Here is a 10,557-nt window from a genome sequence, read left to right on the forward strand (position 1 = left end):
GATTAAGAACTTGATTAGTACTAGAGACTTATATGTTATATTCTTAAAGGAATAGTTATATAATCAGCTATATAGAAGTTAACCCAAGAAATTCCTCAGTGACAGCTAGACTAAATTTAGTCAATATTTTAAGGCATTTCAAAGAAAAACAATAAGCAAATGTTTGTGGAAATTTCTGAATGCAAAATCTTTAGGCTGTAAAATTCCAGATTACAATTAAATATCATGTATAAAGAATTGATGACCTCAGGCATAAGAGGGAGAAAAAAGTGAGAGAAATCTCAGTGCTATAAAATGCAAGCTGACCTATTTAGGGATTAGTGATATTCCTTTAAATTCAAGATCACTACTGAGCAGTTGCAGAAGAGGAGAAAAAAATCTTGTACTTTATAAAAATGGAGTAACTATGTCTCCATGATGTTGGAACAATAAAGAAGAAATATTGGGTGTATACTTACATCAGAGACTTCCAGAGAAAGAGAAGAGCAAGAACCAGAGTAAAGATATGCATCAAATTTTTCATAAATTCAGACTCTAACAGGTTCAGAGAAGGAGCAACTGAGGATTGGACAAGATACTTTTCTGTTTATGATACTAATGGATTCCTCTGGCTTAGGTTAGAAAAAAAATAGTTTGAGAGAATATAATTATTGGTGCCAATAAAAGTAGAGGGATCCTCTTATTTTCCTGTTCCTCTTAATGTCACATACATTAAAGTGAAATAAACTGTAAGAGCATGGCATAAATATTATAATTTAAAAGATTAAGAAAACAGTCCATTTCTTTAGATAAAAATGCAAGAAATCATGTCATTCAAAGTGAGAAATTTTTAAGTTTTTTGAAATTATTATTATTCAGATAAGCCTATTCAGTCCTGAGGCATAATGCAATCTCCCATATGCTTAGGTCAACAGAACCCGTGAGGGACGTGTGAAGTGTGCTGTCGCAGGAAAGGCACAGCTTGGGCACTAGTGCCCTGCCCAAAGACAATTCATTCACAGAGATGGGCACAGTTTCTTCCTTCTTCTTCTTCCCACTGCTGCTTCACAAACAGATGAAAGCTGTTCTGTTATGAAAGGCAAACTCCAAATAATGAAAACCATTTTTCCCTGAGGAGGATTAAGTGTTCCATCAAAGCACAACTTCCACCTGAGTAAATTGATTTTATATGCACTTATCAGAATCTTAACAGTTAGCTGAAATGTAGATCAGCAAATGCACACCACTGAGTAAACTTCTGTGAAGTTTATTTTATTTTCTTGCTTGATGCAGCTGAGTCTTGGGCCAACATTTCATTTTAGTTGTTCTGGAAAAATATCTGCCACCTTCTGAGCAGAGACTATGTCACCCCTGCAAAAGTGAAAACTTTTGTTTTCAAGTCCCTCACAAGTACAAATTCAAATGGAATTCACTGGTTTCCGTATGAAATTCTGAATCATGGGACCAGATAGAGTATTTTTCTTATTATTATAAGTGTACTTGTTAGCTTAGACTTACAAAGAAAGACCTGCTCTTATCTTACAGCCACAGAACTAAGTTAGTGTTGAATTTGCAGTTGTAATATATCTGATAAACTCCCTCTCCAATTTCAAAGCAAACATTCAGAGAAGAAAGGATCTCTGTTTTATAAATTATCACCTTTCTTTTGTGGGTGCTCCTGTCCTCAGGCTGATGTTCTGGAGATCAAACTTGTACTGCTTCAGTGAGACAGTGCTGCTCCTAGAACCTTTTAAACAAATTGGTGTTTATTTGGTAAAAAGTGCTAGATTATTTCTTGCTGTTAAAAATAAGAAATCAAAATAAATCAAATTTAAGTGAACACATGGCTATTGAGTTTTCTTACACAGATGTGAGGGGACTGTAAAATCTTTTTTAATTCTTTAGTTTCCTTAACTAATTTATGTGCTCCTAAAAAATTCAAATCCATCCTCAAAAAATTAGACTTAATTATTCACATTTATAGAATTTTTTTTTTTCAAAAAATATTCTCTAATGGTTTTAAGCTAAGTTCTGAAACTGAGTCAATTCTTTGGTATACATGGAAAAACTTCCAGAAAAATGTAGTGCATCATATAAATCACATAAAAGGTTCTAAGGTAATTAATGTTATTTGATTTAATAGCTGAAGTCTGGTAAATAAGAAGTGATCAAACTTGCTTTATCAATTTTTGCTTAGTAACCTCCATGGCTTTGATTTGTTATTTATATGATGCTTCTAATTACATACAGAATTTGCAGATGAAATTAAAGAGATAAATATCAATGACAGAAACATTAGTTCAAATGTTAGCTTAGGTGAAAAGTCGTGCTTTATCAAAAGTTTTAAATAGCTTGAATTATTCTTCTCTCAAGATCAAAATAACATTAGGATGTTCCCTGAGTTCTCAGCTTCTATTTTCTACATATGACTGAGCCATGAAATCTCAAAACAGATTTCCATATGTGTTCAGTTTCATGTGTTATGTATTTTGTTCTATTTTACTTCTTAAGCACCTCATTCAGTAATTCTGTGGGGAAGGCTATGTGACAGAAAAATACTTTGTTGAAAAGAGAGAGTAATGTAACTTAGAAATGTTATTGTTCCCATACACAGGTGGTTGTCTTCCTTCTCCCTCCACTTTCAACCTTTTTATTTTAAAAGAGATATATGGTAGGGCTTAAGTTTGTGAATCACTTTTCCTCCACAAGATCATATCAGTGGATACCTTTTTGAATTGCCTAATTGATTAGGAAAAGTACTTCATTAATGCTTATCTCAGTCAGTTAATGTTTCTCTGCAGTGTTTAGAAAGATGTAAATTTTATTATGGACTGATGGCTTCAGCCCTTCAACCTGGTCTGGGGAAGAGATTCCATCACCAAGACCTATAAATAATCCACTGCAAAATGAAAGCAGCGTTGCCCTCAAGACTAAGGAGATTTTTTACTATTTTTGAATAAGGTAATTAAAATCAAAGTTATTTGCAGTTCTGCCTGTGTACTTGATCATCATCATAAATCAAGGAAGTTTCGTTCAACTTTAAATGTTAAAACTTTAAATGTTAAAGTTCCTCTCACAAGGTATTGATATACTTGGCTATTGAGGGAAGGTATACAAATCTGTTTTCTAATCTGTAGAGCAAGTACATTCGAGTGACAGCTTGTGTTTCTACGCATTTATTTCAGTTGGAAACCATCGCTCAGAACTGCAAGCCCACTGATTTGTCTAATTTACGTAAATACCATGAACATCCATTCTGTTCTCGACAGTCAAGTCATAAGCAAGGATTGTAAAATAATCTGTTATAAGCTGAGAATTTTTTTCTTCTTTACTATTAAAAGATTATCTTCAACTATGGCTAAGTCTAGTTTATGAAATTTGATAACAACTTAATTTCTCAGGAGGATGTGCCTTAATTCAGTCAAAATTAATCTCCTTCATGAGCTGGAATCTGATGGGCCAAAGTCAGAATGAAATAATTTGACTCTTCAAAGATTAACAGAAGAAACATGATACAGCATTAACCAAAATACAAACAAACCAGCTGTGTAGAAATTCCTCTGAAGAATTACAATAAGAAACTCTTCAGAAAGAGGTCATTAAGAGTGACAGAAAATTCTTGGCCAAAATACATCTTCCAGCTTTACTCTAGAGCTAGCATTTTTCTGTCATTTTTGTAAACACTAATAATATTGTTATATGACAGACATTATTGTTATAAATTGTTCGTTGATTTGAAAAGGAATGATTCCCCCCCAAAAAAACAAACAAAATAAAACAAACAAAATAAAACAAAACAGCAACAAAAAAAAGCATGCATGAGGAAGAGCACAAATAGCTATGATTTCTTTTGTATATTTTTAATGTAAAAAAAAAAGCCACTTCTAAGTTCTTGTGTGCCCATTCCAACTTAGGCCATTCTTTGGTCATATTATTCTAAATGCAATGTGCAGTAAAAACATCCTATATTAAAATTACTTATACGTTTGGTTAGAATTCCTTTCTCTTTTCCTAAAAGAAAAAAAAATAGAGATTTTACAGGCTGGGTTTCTGCCTCGGATTTTTTCTTTAGAAGAATATTTTTTTTCATGTGAAAATTAGCTTATATATGCCCATTTGAACTTCTTTTTTTAAACTTCTTTACTTCCTTGATTCTTCTTGTAAAAGAATGGCTCAGCTTTCAGCAGAATGCATGAGCAGATTGTTAATGCTTTTCTTTTATAACAGCAGTGTATTTTGAGAGTTTTCTTCCTTCTTGCTATGGCAAACAAAAAAAATTCAGTAAATTTTAATTTTATTTTCTTCGTCAATTTGGCAGACAAAGCTCATAATCAATTACATGTATTGTCCTAATTAGCACAAAGTCTAGTGCAGAACTAAAAGCACCTTTTATCTAGATGAACTCACAAAGGAAATGCAGGTACACTGGACTTGGTACTTTTCTTTTGAATTTGCTGAATTGAAAGCCCACATATATCTTTTCTAAGACAGGTACATGCTACATGGATATTATTAAACAGGGGAGTGTTGCCACAGCAAGAAATTAGTCTTGTTTAAAAACAAAACAAACAAAAAAACAACCCCACAAACAAACAAACAAACAAGGGGGAAATGCCATTGCTTTATTAAGTCCTTTTCAGGGTCAGGCTGAACTTGTGTTACAGCCATTAATATTGATCTTTTGTTCTTATAACTAGTCTGCTACTCAATAAATAGAAATAATGACTCTGGCAGGGCCCCATTTCACTTCACAACAGACTTTATGTATGAATGCACACTTCCATAAGTGAAGCTATGCAACATGGATGATTACTAATATTATCTCTTTTTCTCTTAATTCTAATGTAATATCTATACTATATATAGTAATTCTATATAGAATTTTTTTGAAAAACAAAGGCCATGTATCAGCTACTGTTGCATCAAATATGCTAATGTCACAATTTAAGGATTAAGTTCACTACTTTCCTGCACATTAAGTCTACTTCTTTGAACAGAACCATTATGTTTGCAGTGGTATTGCTACTACAGCTACTGATTAACTAGAAAGCATCCTAGCTGACATCATTCTTTAACAGGGTAAATAACCTGATGTTCACCATGAGGAATTATGTTATTTGTAAAAGTTTTTCTAGCAAGTAATTAGAAGTGTTATTTTTTGCAGCATTCACTGATCAGATACTTACCTAAGCATTAGTTAACCAAGAATGAACTTTGGCCTCTGCTTCCAAAATTAAACTTGCATATTGTGAAAGACCCATGTATCATGAGTACACATAAGAGATGATTAATTTGCTTTCCATAAGTCTTGCTGCTTGGATATGACTGAGTATATTTTACCTTTCAAATTTGGGTCTGGGGAGGTTTCGTGCTTCATTCATTCCTAGAAGGAGGGAGAAATATGTCCCCATGAATCTTGAGGTGCCACTGAGGGTGAAAACAGCAGTTTGTGCAACGTGTCAATTGCTCTCAGAACATTCATAAAAAAAAATTATATGTTTGGGGTTTTTTCTGAAGAAGCTGGGATGAAAAGGCCTGTCACCCATTTTGAATTAGGGACATGCCTGTATCCAGGTCACTCATTTTGGATTACAACTTAAGGGTAATTAAAATAAAAACTGTTGATAGACGTTTTATTAATGTATCATTGATTTACTGACTCATTTCTAGTCAGTCTGGAAAGCCTCCCCAATTTGTCGTCATTCTGAAAACTCTGTGATTCTAGATTCTGTGATCCTAAAGGCAACAATAAGCAAAACTTCTCAAAGGTACAGGACTTATTTTACTAAACCCTTCAGATAATGGGGGAAAAAACCCAACAAAATCAAGGTGGTGATAAGCACTCTAAGTGTTAATCCTCATCATGCCTGTCATCAGCTGTTGGTGTACAGGAATGGGTGCTGCTGGCTGAAGGGTGAGTTAATATGCTGCAATATACTGATCTCCAAGCCTGTTGAACTTCAGAATTAGTAAAAGATTTTCATTCAGTGACCAATTACCTAAGAATAGGGAAAGACAGAAACTACCCTCCTTCTGGGAGCATTAAAGGTTCTGTCTTTGCAACACTTCGTCATAAAAAGCACAGGTTTTCAGATAAAATATTATTTATCAATATATTTAATAAATGATTACTTAGAGGATGTCTTTTATACAACTTTCTGCTCAAAAGAAAGCTGCTGGCAGATTCTTGAAAAATAAGCAGAATGTTACTCAGTCTTATTAATCTTACTAGATACCTAGATATTCTTTACCTGTTAATGGTGTATATCATCGGAGAATCACCTCTCTAGTGCTCAGATTAAATTAGGTGACACGGTGAATACTATTCATACTTTATAATTCTCTTTAATAATGTGTGTTTTTTTCCAAAGCTGCTATCGTGCTGATAATTACATCATTCATCCTTCACATTATGTGTTTTTAACTGCAAAGAAACACGAGGGTGCTTAAGGAACATGTGTCCTCTTCAAAAGTTAGCTGCATACAGGTTTACATATGCTTACTTGTGTTCACTTTTATAGGGAAACTTGAGCAGCATTTATGCTTACTTGTGTTCACTTTTATAGGGAAACTTGAGCAGCATTTTTTGCAGTATTTGAAGTACCACATTAGAACTGTGTCTTGGTTTAAAACAATTTGAAGGACAACACTCTGGAATGCGTTGCCTCCCTCTCTAGGTTTAACCACTTCCTTTCCACTAAAAATAAATTAATACAAATAGATTTAAATGGAAAAAAAATACTAAGAAATGGGACAGGAACAATCAAGAATCAGCAAATAATCATCAGATACAAAGCTCCTAATTTTCACAAAGTCCTTAGAACAAGGGGAGATCCAAAGCTGCAGGGGTGCCCCACCAACAAGGTGGTGTTCTGCAGCCAAGCACGCAGCTTGAAGGACAGATGGTGTTAGACTTCCCCCACTGCCCCACCCAGCTCATCTCCCCAACACTGGCTGGCATTCCCTGGATCTAGGGATTAGAGTTCACAGAGGGACTTCACCTTTGTCATAACAGGAGACAGCAGAAGCAGTCAAGGCAAGGACGTGTGTGACTTGTGGTCTTCTCTCAGTTGGGTGCCTGGCAAGTTGGACTGGCTTCATGGAGTGGGACCACTTGCTCTCTGCCTAGGAGACAGGCAGGAACCTGTGGAATTTTCCCCCAGGTGGTTCAAAACCACTGAGGGCAATCTCTGAGACAAAGAAACAAATAAAACAGAAACAGAACAAAAAGGAAAGAAGCCTCTGCCTAAAGCAAAACTCCAAGACAGCAAGGTAGAAACCATGAAGCAAAAGAGCAGGAGCTGCCTGCTGGAGGAGACTTTAAAAGCACCTGAGGAGACTTTAAAAGCACCTGTGGTGCCACCCCATCCCATCTTCCCAATTGCAGGACTTTAAGGAGATTGTAACCATTTGGGGAACAGGTAGATATGGAATAGAGTAACATTTTGGGTTACCATGACAGAATTTCAAAGCTGTGTACTTAAAACTGTCAGAGAAACAGAGACCAGCATTAGGCATAATTCATTACTGTGCTATTGATAGGAAATGGTTTTTCTTTAGGAAATCAGCTCTGATCAGTGTCATCAGAAGTCATGTAGATTAACACAGGCACTACTCACCGTCATTTCAACAATCAACAGCTATCAGGAGTCCCTAGCTTCCACTTTTAGTGCTGTCAGTAGTCATCCTCACCTGCTGCTACTTTGACATCAGGGACAAGTGAAGTATTTAACCTGCTGTGCTCTCCTAACTCAAGTTCAGGTTGGCATGTGTTAGATGAACATTCATATATACTCAAAAATTAGGCAGACTTCTAGGACTTGAAGTGATACATTTATTTCTTTACATGTATATGCCCCCTGGAAATTAGAGTGGGTGAGCTGTAAAGCATAGTTTGGGCTGCAGATTCACTGATTCTCCAGCTTGTCTTAGAAGTTCCAGAATCCTATTGCATCTATCCATATTAGAGTATCCTAGATACAACTTTTGTAATTGAAGGAAAACTGGGAAAGAATGCAACCGTTCTTGTGGTGGCAGCCTGTAGATGTATTTCTTTCATCAGATGAACAGTAGCATTTTCACCAGCTCTAGGTTTCAGGCAAGGTAGGGAGGGCAGAACTGACACATATTACTGTGACACACATTCAAAACAATGTCCATGTCAGAAGAAAATGAGCACAACATCTTTGCACAAAGAAGGTAAAATGGTGAAAAAGCATCAGATGCGACATTGTTTTCCAAGAGCATTCAGAATGATTGAGTTTAGAAAGCAAAGTGGGAATATATGTAAAGCCTGTTCATCAGTTCAGTGTTGTCTTTCTTTTCTCCCCTCTTTCAGCATTTACCTGCTTTTTTCTTGAGTCACTGGAGCACATCCTACTGTCTCCCACCCACATATCAGCCGTGGCAACTGAACAGATAGTGGCCACAACATGGAGCCCTGTGTCTGCCAATTGCAGCAGAAAGGAACACTTAGGGTGTCGTTTGAGGCGCCAGCAGTCTATCCTGCCTTGTACAATTTCTTCTTTCACAAAAGCATCACAAGGAAAAATAAGCTTTAGTCCTCCCAGATACCACATCTTTGAATTACTGTAGGAAATGGCTTCTGAAATGGTTCACAAAAGAGTTGCTTTTTATTACTAACTTCACTTTACTATTCACTTCAGTCATGACATACAGTTGTGGTAGGAAGTATCAATGACCTGCTCTACAGGCAGGAAGAATATTTCTCCTCAACTGCTAGTAGTTATCACTGCTGGAGGATAACCAGCTGCTGTACAGGCAGTATTTCTAGCACCCAAGGACAGAAATTATGTCAAGTAAGAAGGCTGGATTGCCACTATTTTATTACGGAACATTAATTTGGCTGCTTTTTTTTTTTTTTTTTTTTTTTTTTTTGTCCACAAGAATCCTTGTTAATAAGACTTTAACACACTGCTACGTATTTGTTTTCAGCTGACCCTGCAAAGCTGTACTAGCAATCCTTTTTAATATGAGCTTCTGCACATTCCCCATGGGCTTTCACCTAACAAGAAAGGCGGAGGTCTCACAGAGTTTGGAATACTGCTTATAGCTTTTTTGTGACCTCTGGGTCACTGGTTGAAACTTGAAGAGATGGCCAAACTTTACAAGTGGTTGTTAGCTTACCAGCTTACTGCAGTTCCAGTAGTAAGAAGAAAAGGATATTCAACTTTACTGTTCCCAAGTTATTATTTCCAAGCATTATTTTATAATGTAACTTGCCAGGATGAAGTGCTTTCCAGTTTTGGAATCTGGAATAAATTCTAAAGAATTGTGCCTCCTTCCAAAAACAGGTTAAGAAAATACTAGATCACACTAGACCACACAGTAATTTTTTTTTCCCTTGGAGGCATTACCTTCCTCTCTCAAGTCCATGAAAATACAACTCGGTCAGGGGAAGTCTAATCTATCACAACAACTTACCCAGTAATTTGTTAGTTATGGCTTTGTCCATACAACATTAGGCTTGAAATATCCACTCCATAACTACTGTATCCAGTGCAGTGCTTTGATGCATAATGAAGGAAGGACAGTACAGATAGATATCCCTCATCACAGAATAGTGCATTCATTAATTATAGTAGTAATTACATTAGCCAGTGACAGCTTTTTTTTCCTGTGAAGTACACAGTTTGGTATGATTATCAAGTGGGGGTTGAAACCCCAGCTGGGGTTGGGGTTTTTTTGTCATAGACTTCAATGGTAGCTATTTTTAAATTCAACATTTCTGATATCCAATAATTTTGGATGCTTACAACAACTTCTCTATTCAAAATGGGTAAGCAATGCCAGGTATCATGTGAGAGACTGTCAGAGTTTAGGGGTAAAGTGCACTTGTTTTGCATTCTTTGTCTCTGAGTCAAACATGCTGTTTGTGCTTAATGTCTCTGCAGATGTGCAGTAGAAATACTGTCTTGAAAATTTTATTTAAATTAAGAAAGTAAGCTTTACTACCAGATTATCAAAACTGGTCAAACTCAAAAGAAAAGAAATGAGGCTTTGAGTACACTAAATTTATTACACAGAACAAGAATAGATCCAATTTACTAAAAAACAAATCAACCAAAAAAACTCAAAAAAAATAATACCAAAAAAACCCAAAACACACAACACTCCCAACCCCCCTAAAATAAAGTCTTCATTTATAAGAAAATCCAGAGTAACCTCCAGAGTTAAAAAAACAGAGTAACCAGATACAGGCTAAATACTGATTTGAGGGAAGAGGCATGGAGGGGAGGAATTTGTGTTGTATAAAATTACACAGGAGGCCTCTGGAAGAATGAATGAAATTATACACACTCTACAACTTGTACAGGAGAGTGCTTTTTTGCTTTTGTTTTTGGTGTGGGCTTTTTTGTGTTTTTTTTTTTTTTACTTGAAGACATAAGCTGGGAGGCAGCACAATGAAAAATCCTCAACTAAATCTAAATAGCTACCTTATAGTGATTTCCATGTTGCAAGAACTCTGACCTCGTATGAAACTGGCACTATCTGTGTGTGCACAGATGAATTATGGCATCTGATAGGAGAATTATCTCTCTCAACTTTTCACATATG

General features: G+C 35.8%; 1 long non-coding RNA gene across 1 annotated transcript; it reads right to left on the reverse strand.

Annotated features, from left to right (window-relative positions):
• Positions 1 to 1,172: 1,172 nt before the first annotated feature.
• On the reverse strand, positions 1,173 to 7,296 carry LOC111940618 (uncharacterized). Its single transcript, XR_002869566.2, has 4 exons — positions 6,981 to 7,296; positions 5,320 to 5,362; positions 1,639 to 1,726; positions 1,173 to 1,350 (listed from the first exon to the last, which is right to left on the reverse strand). It is a non-coding gene; the product is annotated as an uncharacterized LOC111940618 (long non-coding RNA).
• Between the last annotated feature and the right edge of the window lie 3,261 nt (positions 7,297 to 10,557).

The sequence above is a fragment of the Cyanistes caeruleus genome, chromosome Z, assembly GCF_971803275.1.
Source record: "Cyanistes caeruleus chromosome Z, bCyaCae1.hap1.1, whole genome shotgun sequence".
In the NCBI taxonomy this organism is placed as follows: domain Eukaryota; kingdom Metazoa; phylum Chordata; class Aves; order Passeriformes; family Paridae; genus Cyanistes; species Cyanistes caeruleus.